Consider the following 13,126-nt stretch of genomic DNA (forward strand, 5'->3'; position numbering starts at 1 on the left):
GGGATACTAATTCATAATAAGGCTGGGGGCGCTGTAGAAGAATAGCATTATGCTAGATTAGGTAGAGGGAAGTGATGGGAGGAAAGCAGAGGGAATGTGGGGATAGGAAAGACAGTAGAATGAAACATACATATATATATATATATATATATATATGTATGTTTCATATATATATATATATATATATATATATATATGTGTGTGTGTGTGTGTGTGTGTGTGTGTGTCTGCATGACCAATATGATTCTGCAACATGTACACTCAGAAAAATGAGAAATTATATACCATCTATGTATGATACATCAAAATACATAAATGCATTTGACTGTCATGTATAACTAATTAAAACAAATTTTAAAAGTTTTTTAAAAAGTCAGGGACACTGCCTTAGTTATACTTTTATACCCATTGCCTATAACTCCTCCGTGCTCCATAAATGCTGACAGAATGAACATCACCAATAAAAAGATATATAAGATTTGAGCTGACTGCTAAATAGGAAATAAACCTTTTCAGCAATGTACTAAAAAAACCTAAAAATTGTCACCAGACTGTGGGATTTTTATGGTAAACACATACACATTTGCAACTAATAATAATAATTTAAAATGTAAGCCCTTCCAGATTATTAAAAAGACAGAAATGTTTTTAATTCATTTGAACAAATAAGAAATGGCTCAAAAAATAATTCTGATACACTAGTAACAAACCCAGTTCTAACATTTATACAAAATTGTTCAATATAATTTATTGTATCAAAGTTTAAACTGCAAGCATTTGAAGAAAATCAATATCCTCAATAGAAATGTAAAGAAAACAAAAATTAAGAAATTTGAGGGGGAATTGACAGTAAAATTTTTTAAGTATTTTTTTTCTTAATGTAATAAAAGACCCATATCTCAAATAAATACCAAAGTTATAAGTATTAATGATCAATAGATTTGACCATTTCGTTCACAACTCTTTGGAGAATTTGTCATTAATGATAATTAGACACTTTTAAACTTGCACAAACAATATATTTTTTTTTGTTGTAGATGGAAAGCATACCTTTATTTTATTTGTTTATTTTGTGGTGCTGAGAATCAAAACCAGGGCCTCTCATTAGCTAGGCAAGCACTCTGCCACTGAGCTACAGCCCCAGACCCAAACAATATTTTAATGCAATATTAGGGAATATGATTTACTTTCATGGATGCATATTAATTGTATATAATGGTGGTTATATTGTGACATATTCATGCAAACATAAATATCTAATTCTCTTAAATACTGATCAAACTCAGGTTAGGAACCTCTATTTTAGAAATGTAACTTTTAGAGTCAAGAACCAATTAAGATTCCCATGAACAGTTCCTTTATAAAACTTTCTTCTATGTGATGTAATAAAAAGCAACAAAGAAATTAATATAAGTGAATATAGAGAAAAATAAAACAGATATATCGTTACTTGGAGATGACATATTTTACTACCTGGAAAACAGAAGGAAATAAATTGAAAAAACAATAAATTTAATAAAAATATTTGTTAAAATGATGAGTTACAAAAATAAAAAATAAAAATAACTTTCCAGAAACTATAAATATTCTTTTAGAAGATAAAATGGTAAAGCATTGAACACCATATGTGTAGAACATTTACAATGAAACCAAACACCTATTATGATAAATTTAAAATAATAAAATAAATGAAAATCTCTTATTCTACAATGAAAGATTATAAATGGAAAACTCAATACAAAAATTAATCTATACAAAATTAATCTATAGTTTCAGGGGAATTATTTTACTTAGTAACCATATCCAAACAGAAGGATATTTCTTTAATTTTTTATGAACTATTCATCAAGTCATGTTTGTAGTTATAAAATGTTTGGTACTTATTTAATTTAGTTCATATATTCTGCTTTCTCTTTTATAAGAGAAAAATATAAGACTAAGTTATTCTGTTAAGGCATGTCAGAAACCTAGTATTTCTATATAAAACAGACGTATTTCAACAAGTTTTTATTTTGTCTATGGAAACCAGTGTCGCTAAATATGTCAGGGCAATATTTCTATTTTAACTCAGAACTAGAAAGGCAATATCATAAAAGCAAAAAAAAAGTAAAAATTGAATGTGAAACATTTTATTTATTAGTGTTTTCCTGAAAGACAGGTAAGATGATGAACATTTCTGTGGTTAGATTAACTGCAATGAATGTAAAATTCATGACATCATTTTAATCAGCATTGTACTCATCTGTTTACAAATTACATTTTCAATTTTAGTTCTGAAAATTCTTCAAACCACAAACCTCCTAGATAGAGGGAGTTTAGATTAAGAAACCAGGTACTGATTGTGAGAAATAAATGCTTTTATATCTATTTCAAAATACAGCTTTCTGTTTTTATCGTTTTACTGAAAGAAATGAAAAGTTCTCTTCTTTGAAATATACCTTTCATTCTCAGTGAGATTAAAAGTAAAAAATCTTGATTAAAGTAAAAAATCAACCATCACTTCTTTTGATATTTGCATGAATCTTAAAGATTATTACTGTTTAGTATTGGATTTATATGAATTTAAGTAATGAAGGTGATGATGATAGGACAGAAGCTTGGCAACATGCACATAATAATAATTTGGCACCAAAGATCCAAGGATACTGATTGCAGCAAATGAAAGATCAAGTTAACTGATGATTCAATTAGCAAAGAGGCAGGCAGGCAAAAGATTGTGCTTCAACCTGAAACAAGGCCCCAGCATATTCTTAGAGGATGTCAGGAATCTAGAAGAAAAATTGTACTTGCTTCTGACTTTCTTTGTGTTTTATTCCATGCAGGAGAGGAAAGCATGAAAAGAGAAGAGAGGGAGATAAAACAAAGGAGAAGAGGAAAGAAAGAAACAGGGGAGAGTGATTGCAATAAAATTATTACAAAAGCAAGCATTTAATAACTCCCAAGCCATAGATGCAGGTATTGAACCAGTGTTCATCTCAGGGCATTCTGTTCCGTAACCTAGTCTTAGATAAATGACTCCAGAGATATTCAGGGACTTCTGTTATTCTGTCAAGAGATAAGGATCTAAGGTCATTTGCCAGTGAATGTCCTATCCAGGGTCAATGAAAAGAAATAACTGTAGCACACATGCTATCAAAAGCAAGATAGAATCTCAGGTCTTGGTTATAGATTTCATCATCCTACCACAGTAATTCTATGGTGTGAAGGCTGGTATTATGGTTGTGACAGGCCACCCAACTAACTGCCTAGCCAGATTCAAGAGTACATTTATGCTTCGTCCCCAGAAATAAGAATTCTAAACAGAAATGTTTTGAACTTCATAACAAATGATATTATGTCCTGACCATTTTAATATTTGACTCTGTAAGCTTTATAACCATGGTAAATATAATTTTATATAATTCTCAAAAATTGCTTCAGAGACTAAGAGGTCATATTGGATCTTTTCAATGTTGATTACGTTTTTTAGATTATTTCATGTTGATATTTCCTCAGACTCAATTAAAAATTTTTGTTAGTGAATATTGAAATGTAAACCTTAACTAAATAAGGAAAGAAAAAAACACATTGGTTTATATATAACATATATATGGTTTTTATATGCTTTATATGTGCTTATATACATTTATATGTAAACTGTAAAATAGAACGTGATGTTTCTTTAGTATCCTCGGTTTATCAGTAAAACTTCCCCCAAATCTGACATATTAACAAAAATAGAAAATAGGATTGAACATAATTCATACCCAAAATATAAGTATAGAAAAAGAGTGCTACAAAGTTGAGTTCGTATGGAAGAGGGGAAATAACCAATTTAGACTGGCAGTCATCTCTGATTATTGTGCCAAAAGAGACCATTACTCAGATCCAGTAAAGGAAAGAAGGAGGGCTGCAGAGGACTAATGTTGGCAGAACTCAGGAAAGATCACCTCCAGAGAGAGAAGAGCACTCTGATGGGGGAATATTGGAATAGATCGATGATTGGGAGTTGGAGGATGATTACTGACAAGGCAACCAGAGGTCTGGGACTTTCAAGGGAAGGATAGTGACAATCCTAATGTCCCACCTCCATAAAAGAAGAAGGATGAACTGAATAGAGGAGACATCAATTGAAGGCTGCTCAGTCGGAACAAGGAGAAAATTAAAGATTCTGCATAAACAAAAGAGAATCATAAAGTTAAAAGACATGCTGAATACTTTCCCAACATCACTTTGCACAAGAAGTTTGCTAAAACAAAACAAAACAAAAACATCTTCCCTGGAGAACAACAAGGGAGAAACTCTTAAAGAAATGTAGTTCACTCCTCCTTGAAAAGAAGCATATTTTATTGCTGGTCCAAAAAAATAAAAAAATAAAAGGAATCTCAAGGTAAACAAAAGAGCAGGCAACACCCTTACAAACTTACTTTAAAGGAGAGAAAATCAATGCATTTCTGCTGTTGGGTATTAGAAGGCAGAACATTCTCATAGATCCACTTACTCAAACAATTTCTAGTCCCACAAGATTTTAAAAGGGAACACTACCAAATATAATCATTATTACAATATTATTTTACATCTTTGCAGAGAACAAAAAAGTAGAAAACACCCAGATTCTTTAGATTAAGAAAAGTTAACATTAGTGTCTAAACATTTACATATACCATTTCTACGCACACACATTATCAATCTCACTTATACATATTATGTAAAATTCCTAAATAAAATATTATCAAAAATTGTTTAAGTGTGACAAAATAATACATGATTATCAAGTATAATTTATTCTAACAATGTTAATGTTCAGTCCTTTGGTATAATTTCTATTCATAGACCTGAACAGAAATATCATGACTATTTCTATAGAAACTAAGAAGGATTTCTATAAAATCCAACACTTATCCCTAATAAAAAACACTTCATAAAGTAGAAGTTGTCTTGCTTTACATAGAAAAACGTTTACACCTTAGAACTAAACCCAACTTTTCATTCAATGCGAAAATACTAGATATAATCCTACTAAAACTATATAAAAGGCTAAGTTGCCCAATATCTCCACTAACAATTACCTTAGAGAGATATCCAACATATTCAGAGGACAACAAAATGAAACATCACACACACACACACACACACACACACACAAATAAAATTTAAAAACCCCAAACTCTTAGAGTTATAGTAATTGAACGCAAAATAAAAATATTTTTCCAGATGGTACAGCAGAAGTGAGCAAAGTCTAGCTCCTTTGATAAATAAAATTTTATGGAATGATAGCCATTTTTATTCATTTGTGTGTTATTTATGACTGCTTTTGCACTACACGATAGAGTTAATTTGTTGTGACAGACTGTATTGTCAATAAAGCCTAAAATACTTAGATATAGTTCCTTAAGTAAAAGTTTATTACCTCAGCCCTAAACAATCTATAATAAGATTAACACAAACAATAACATGTCATTAAGGTGGAAGAGTATGAAATGAACTGGCAAAAATTAATAATCTCCATATATGAGAACAAGACATTGGAAGAGTAAGTCCAATTTTTAATAACAGGAAAAAAATGAAATACTTCATAAAAATGTTTCAAACTGATAAGAGGAAAATAATACAAATATAAGTGGAAATTTATCATATGATAAAAGTGTCTTTCCAAACTGCTGGGGAAAATAGGGGCTTTTTGCATAAAATGTATAAGGCAATTAAAGAGTCAAAAACAATGAAGTTGGATTAATAACTCTTATATCAGAATAAATTCTAAGTGAACAAGATATAAAGATATACAAGTACAGCAGGCCCTCCATACTCTGAATTTTTGGATTCAACCAACTGCAAATCAAAAATGCCTGAATAGAGGATTGTACATGTACTGCACTTGTACAGACTTCTTTTTCCTGTCATTATTTCCTAAACACTATAGTATAACAATTATTCAGATAGCGTTTATATTGTATGTGGTATTATAAGTAATATAGAGATGTTTCAAATATATTGTGAAGATGTACAAAAAATTTTATGCAAGTGATACGACACTTATATCATATGATACCGTAGCATCAGGAGATTATTAGCATACATTGGGATCATGAAATCAACATTCTGTAGATACCTAGGGACAATTATACTAGAAGAAAATATAGATAATTTATAAACTGAAAATAGAGAGAGGGGTCTTTTAAACTATGTCTCAAAATACAGATGCAAAAAAAAAAGAGAGATTAATTTGACAAAATTTTCACCAAAATAACCCATAATTAACAAAACCAAAACACAAAAGATCATTAAGGAGAAAATACTTGCATCATATGACACAGATGAAAAAGTGATTTAATATATAAATAACTAAAATATGATATGGTAATGGATAAATAAAAAACATAATAAATTGCAGAGTAGACTTTGATGTACTGTATAGAAAATAAGTAACTCTTATGGTGCTATTACTTTACTGAAATTGTCCTAAGACATTATTTTAAACACTAGAAAAATTAAAAGCAATTTAAATATACTCTAAGTTATTATATGAAGAATTCAGGTAACTATTTCTAAAAATGGAAATGGTTTAACACTTTTTTTAGAACAGTTAAATTATCTGTGTCATTTCTTGCTGATCAATTTCCAATAGTTAGAAGCCAGATCAATGAGGGAAGTCTTTGCAATATACTTGGCTCTTTGATTATCATTTCTAAACACATACATACACTGGGCAAACATACAATTATCCATTCATTTCACTCATACATATTGATGCAAAATTGATTCAAAACTGACACATCTTTAAACTTCCAATATTGATGATATAGAAACAATAATAACAATTGTTATTATTTTAGAAAACAAAGCATGCTATCACTGTTTCATGTAGTTTCCTTATATTACCTTCTCTAAAGTAATAAAAGCCCATGAAGCTATCACTTTTGTTTTACATATGAGGAAACTAAAGAAAAGCTGTTGTTGAGTAACTTCAACTTGGCATTGCTGGGTATGATTGTCAGGATTCAATCCTGGCATCTCAACTTCTAATCATTATCCATCAATATTGCTTACCATTCATACCCCATTTGAATCAAATGCATGATATGTCAAGATCATTGTATTGTCATGAGCAAAACTAATAAAAAAATATTGCTTACCATGTACCAGCATCAGAAATCAATTGAGATTTTTATACTTAAGGATTTGTGTGTGTGTGTGTGTGTGTGTGTGTTCAATGGACCTTTATTTAATTTATTTATATGTGATGCTGAGAATCAAATTCCATGCCTCACACATGACAGGCAAGCACTCTACCACTGAGCCATAACCCTAGCTGCAGAATTTTTTGATGATCAGAACACCTGATTCAGAAAATTGGTGAATGGAGAAGTCTAGGCTGGTGTCAGGCCTGGGTGAGCTAGATGTATGATGATTTCAAATTTCAACATTTCTGTCAAAACTCTAGTGACTGGAAAATCTATTCCCAAGTCCTGTTTCATCATTTCATGGATATTTTAGAAAGTTAATTATTTCAGGCAGCTTCCACCTGTACCTAAGTAGCTTCCTTCTCCTTTCTAGGGAGGCAGTTTAGAGGTGACACAATCTCTCTTTCCCTGGCAAACTTTAAATGAGGTAGAAAATAAGTATCTTGTTTATTAAATCTTTCCCTAGTCTAGATAACAATCATTATCTTACTTAACTACTTCTTATTGATTAAAAAGGACTTTCTCATTCTGGAATATAGAAGTCAGTCAATAATGGATAGACAAAGTCATATACAGATATTTAGCTGGATAGTCTGAAATTCAAAAAAATGTGTTATGTAGGCATCATCATAAGCTTTAAAAATACTTCCTCAGCTCTTTCTCATGATCCTCTCAAAAGCTGTAGGTCATTTCATTCCTAAATATCGGCTGTTCTTTGGAATCCATATAGAAGAGTGCCAAAGTCCCATTTTGTCACCTGGCTTTAGTTAGAAGGCCACAAGGAAGCAATTACATAAGATTGTGCATATAATAATCCAAAGCCTAGTCAAATGTAATTTTTTCAACTGTCATAGCCACCCGCTCTACATAACTATACCATTGCTTTGTTGCTTTCATTTGTTGGTTCATTTCTAACCAATATGATCCCAAATAAAACAAATTGTCAATCTCTAATCTTTCCAATCTAAAGGCTTCATTTGGATCTCAAAACATTGTACTTGAGGGGCAGATCTAAGGAAAAGCAGACTTAAACAAAATATTTGTAGCCTGTGAAACATCATCATTGACTCTTGATAGAGAAAAGAAATAGAAGTGTGAGCTCATGATGAAACAGACTTAGGGATAAACAGCTCAATTCTCTAACTGTGGATCCCCCTGCCTTTCCTGCTAGTTCACCATTCTGTACTCAGAAACTATTCCTTTGGTTACCTCTCTCAGTCTCATTCTGTCCTTTCTGATATAAAATTATAAAATTGTCTTAAATTTTGCTTTTAAGTATTTCATTTGGTGAATTTTTCTTCCATGTTTAGATATTGAACAGCAGTTCCTAGTTGTCTGGTTAGGGATGGCAGCACAGATAATCCATGCCACAGGCCCTAGCTATTGCACTCTGCTACCAAATTTCCTGCCAGGTCCATAATATAAAGGTGATAATGCTCATCTCATTTGTATGGATCCTAGAGCAGAGTTTGGAAAAGATTATAGGCCTGAATGACATGTTTTCTTTCATTTTATGCCTTCTGAAAAGTTATTTTAGTTGAACTGAAAACTTTTTTTTTTTTTTTTAGTAAACCTAAGGACAGTGATGTATACCCAGAGTTCCTAAAATATGTTCCAAGGAGCCACAGATTGTTAGTACTTTTAATCTGAAAAGGGAAAATAATCAGTGGGGAAAGTAAGATTCAAAGTGGCATACATCTAGGAAAAGCTGATGATTAATTTCCATTTTGAACTGTGAAACTCACAACATTTTTAATATTCATCATGGCCCTACAAGAAGGGAATGAATTTGATAGCATTCTCCAAACATATTTATATCCCAAACCACTCTTCAAGGAGCATCTTAAAATACTGCTATTCCTCATAAATTTCTTTAGGAAATATTGACTGAAAAGAGAATGTGATAAGAAACATTGAAACAGAGCTCCACTGAATGCTTTGGGGTTTTTAAGTCTCTCCTGCTAAATTATTCCAAGTCCTAAAAGTACAAAAAGATGTTTGAAATCATAATTAGAGATTTTATAATTAATCTGAACCTCAGAGAAAAAAGTATGACTATCATTAATAGCAAACAAAGCACAAAAACATCATCATACAAAAGTTAAAGTAAAAGGCTGACCATATAATTTAAATTCATAAATTAATTACCCAGTGAAATTAAAGGAATAAATACAGACTAAAACTCTCGTTAGTTCACACCTTTTTAGGGTATTCTCATCTCTTTATCAGTAGCAGAAGAAGAAGTGATTTCTCCCTATTTAATGATGAATCAGGGCATACAGCTTGTCCCTCCCAAATTAGAATAGATTTGTCTCTGAGGAGGTTTTTAACAGATTTTTGATGGCCTCACTCAAGCAAGTTTATAGAATTGCTGGTTCAATCATCCATAAGTAACTCTCCCAATTAGATAAATTCAGATAAACATATCATACTGAAAAATTCGGATAAGTAATTAAATGTAATTATGGACTTGATCAGAACATTGTATTCAAGATGTACACAGATAAACAGTAGATATACTCTGGCTATTCCAAACTTCTATTCTCTAAGATTAAATTTCTCTTACAATAAAATAAGAATCCTCAGAAGTCAGTGAGCAATCCCTTAATTAATGCATTCTTATATATGCTTGAAAGCTTTATGATGACAATGATAATGAATTAACAAGAATTCAAGTGCTGGTGAGAAATGAGACAGTATTACCATAGAAGGTCTCACTGGGCCTGGGATTTCAAAAAGCTTTCATTCTTGTTTGCACAACATGCTGTCATATCATTTATTACTGTAGATTGAGGAGCTTTGTCAACTTAGCATATCTAAGTTGACCAGTGTTGAATATACTTAATCCATCTTATCAATTAGCTTTTTTATAATTGATTAGAATGCTCAGACTGTGTGCGGGGGATGTAGCTCAGTGGTACAGTGCTAATTGACAGAGTGTGAGGTCCTGGGTTTGATACCCAGCACGTGTGTGCGCGCGCGCACACACACACACACACACAAATCTAACTGTTGGATTGCTATAATAGCTAGAGATTGGTGAGCTGATTTTTTGAGAGTAGCTTGAATGACTTTTTTAAATACACAGACTCCCCAACTCAGCAAAACAGTTTTAATCACTTGGTTCTAAACCTAATCACATATATCTCTACGTAAACATTTGTGTGGGTACACGATTCACATACATCTTATGTATCTATGTGTATGTTTATAAACATACACACACACACACACACACACACACACCTGCACACATTGGTTATTCACAATTTAGGTGTAAATGCATACACCTAGCTACATAGGTAGTGAAAAATAATGATTCAATAACAAATTGATTTGTCATTATAATAATAAATTATAATATTACATATTTCACTTCTTTAGAAAAGCCATTTACCAAATATTGGGGAATGACATTTCATTTTAAAATGAAACAAAGGAAAACACTTGGGCAAAAATGACATTGTTTAAAAAATAATAGAGCCAGACTTAATATAACAATCCTAGGTAGATATTTTCCTGTTATAAAATTTTAGCATATCATTTGCATTTCTATTTGTAACTTATCTACTTTTTATAGCATTCTGTGTTAATTTCCAACTCTATTTATATAACACTTGTGGAAGATGGTAGACTGATTTTCCATGGATAAAAATACTTCATATTTAAATAAGCCTCATAAAGATAGATCACCTTTAAATTTTTTACTAGTATGTATACTGTCAAATTGCTGCACCACTTAGCCATCTGAGAGAAAAAGTGGTCATTATAAAAAATAACAACAAAAAATATCTTGTACCAATTTGTGTAGCCTGTACAATTATCAGTCAAGTGCACAAATATTTAAATTTGATAGTCTCAGAACAAAGGCAGACTTGGATGATAGGTTAAGCTAAACTAGTTTATCCTCCAAACCAATAGGCATAGAACTGAAAGTATAGCCCTCAGAATGACTTATCCCTCCCAGTCATGGCTTCTGACAAAAAGAACCAAATAGACCATCAGAGATTTAAGTCTTTCTTTACTGTTAATTTTGAACTCTAGGTCTGTCCACTATCTGTCTATAAATCCAGCAAACTCTTTATGTTGAACAATTAAGGCAACAATCTGTGCCTTCAACACTCCATCTGAACGGAATGTAAAGAGCCACAGGGGTAAACACCTAGTGAAAAATGTACAATGGTGCTGAGCCCAATGCTGTTTTTCTTCCTTTCCTTTTCTTTTTCTTTAAATAAATAATTAAGGGAAATGGCTAACTTCCATGCAGTCTGTGGAGGGTGGCAACACAACCCCAATTACTTACACTGACAACTGAATTAATCTCCTTCTTTTCTTTTTCTCTTCTCAATAACATATGGGCTCCATTCAGCTGTGGAAGATGGTGGAACCTCACTGGGATCACATCTGTTAGGTTTACAGGGTGAATAAAAGCACTCAGCAGGCTCCTGTGCTGCCTTGTGTGTGAATACAGGTGTGAATGTGTGCCAAGTCAAGTCTTATGTCCTTGGAAAAACACTTTGCCTTGTCTCATATATGTTTAACATTATTGTCTCTTTCGTAGATGAACACCATGAAGTACCCTTCATGGGAAAATTTAAAATACATGTAAATATTGGGGGGGGGGCAATATTTATACTGGTTGGAATTTCCATTGCACACACATTCACACACTTTACTTTTTAGTAAACGTTTTTCATATTTTGTATCCAAATGATCACTTGAAAAATACTTTGGATAATAAACATTCTAACCTATGTTATCACGGTTTGAAAAAACAAAATAAGATGAAAAAGTGGATTAGCTTAAATACAAAGATGACTAGTGTTCATCAGATATGAACATATTTTAATTTCTTCCTGACCTTGGTCTGGAGTACTGCAAATTATGTTCTGTTCCATCAAACAAAACAAAACAAAACAACAACAAAAATAAATAAATTTATGAGACTTATCTCAGAGGAAATTTTTCATGAAGTAGCAAAGATTTAAAACACTAAAAATGTTATAATTGGCAAAAGTTTATATGATTCAGATTGTTATAGGCCACATGTCATTTCAGTCTTCCCAAAAGAGGACCTTACTCAAAATTATGATCTTATATTTTCACTTAGTTAGGGAAGATGTCATCTAATTAAAAATTTAAGAATCGGTCTGATTTTAAATTTCTTTGTTGCAAGTTACCAAGTGTTTATTGCACCCCTCCTGGATGCACTGTTTTGAGGACCATGAAGGCTGCACAGATATACAGGATCTGTTCCTTGTACCAAAAGCCCATGATTTAGTAACACAACACACACACAATCATGTCATATAACTATATAAAACAATTTCTATCAAAATAATAGCAACTCTACAAATTTTTAAAACAGGAAAATTAGGAAAAATCCAAAATAATTACTTTCAATTGAACTGAATTTGGGAAAGAGAATATTTTGATGAGGCTGCCCAGCATATTTAACTAAGATGCACATTCTTAGGTTATTTTAATTTCAGAAAGGAGGTGGTTGCTTAACAACTGCTGTCATAGCTCCACTGAGTCTAAAAGCAACCCACATACTCTGAGAACCTGAGATGAGGAGGAGAGCTCTAAACTGAATTTTAGTTGTTTATCCAGTGCAGAGTAGACCCTTTCTGAGAACATTCCATCCTGTATTGAGAGAAAACCTACTTCTCTGAAATTTATATTACAAAAGGATAGAAGAAAGAAATGCGATCACACAACACCTATGACATTTCATTTTTATCTAAAGTAAAAAATAAGACCTGGTGTGTAATGAATAGTTATTGTTATTAGCACTCTTAGGCATAAATGAAAGAAAAGTGAATGTTCTAAATTCTTTTACAGATGTTTACATTATTGTACACTCTATAGACTGGCATCACAACTGATTTTTTTATTATTGATCTCTAGTAAGTAGACATAATATTAGATGTGATGAATGAAAATAGAAAGAGTGAGATGTAGTC

This window comes from Marmota flaviventris, chromosome 14 (genome assembly GCF_047511675.1).
Source record: "Marmota flaviventris isolate mMarFla1 chromosome 14, mMarFla1.hap1, whole genome shotgun sequence".
NCBI lineage: Eukaryota > Metazoa > Chordata > Mammalia > Rodentia > Sciuridae > Marmota > Marmota flaviventris.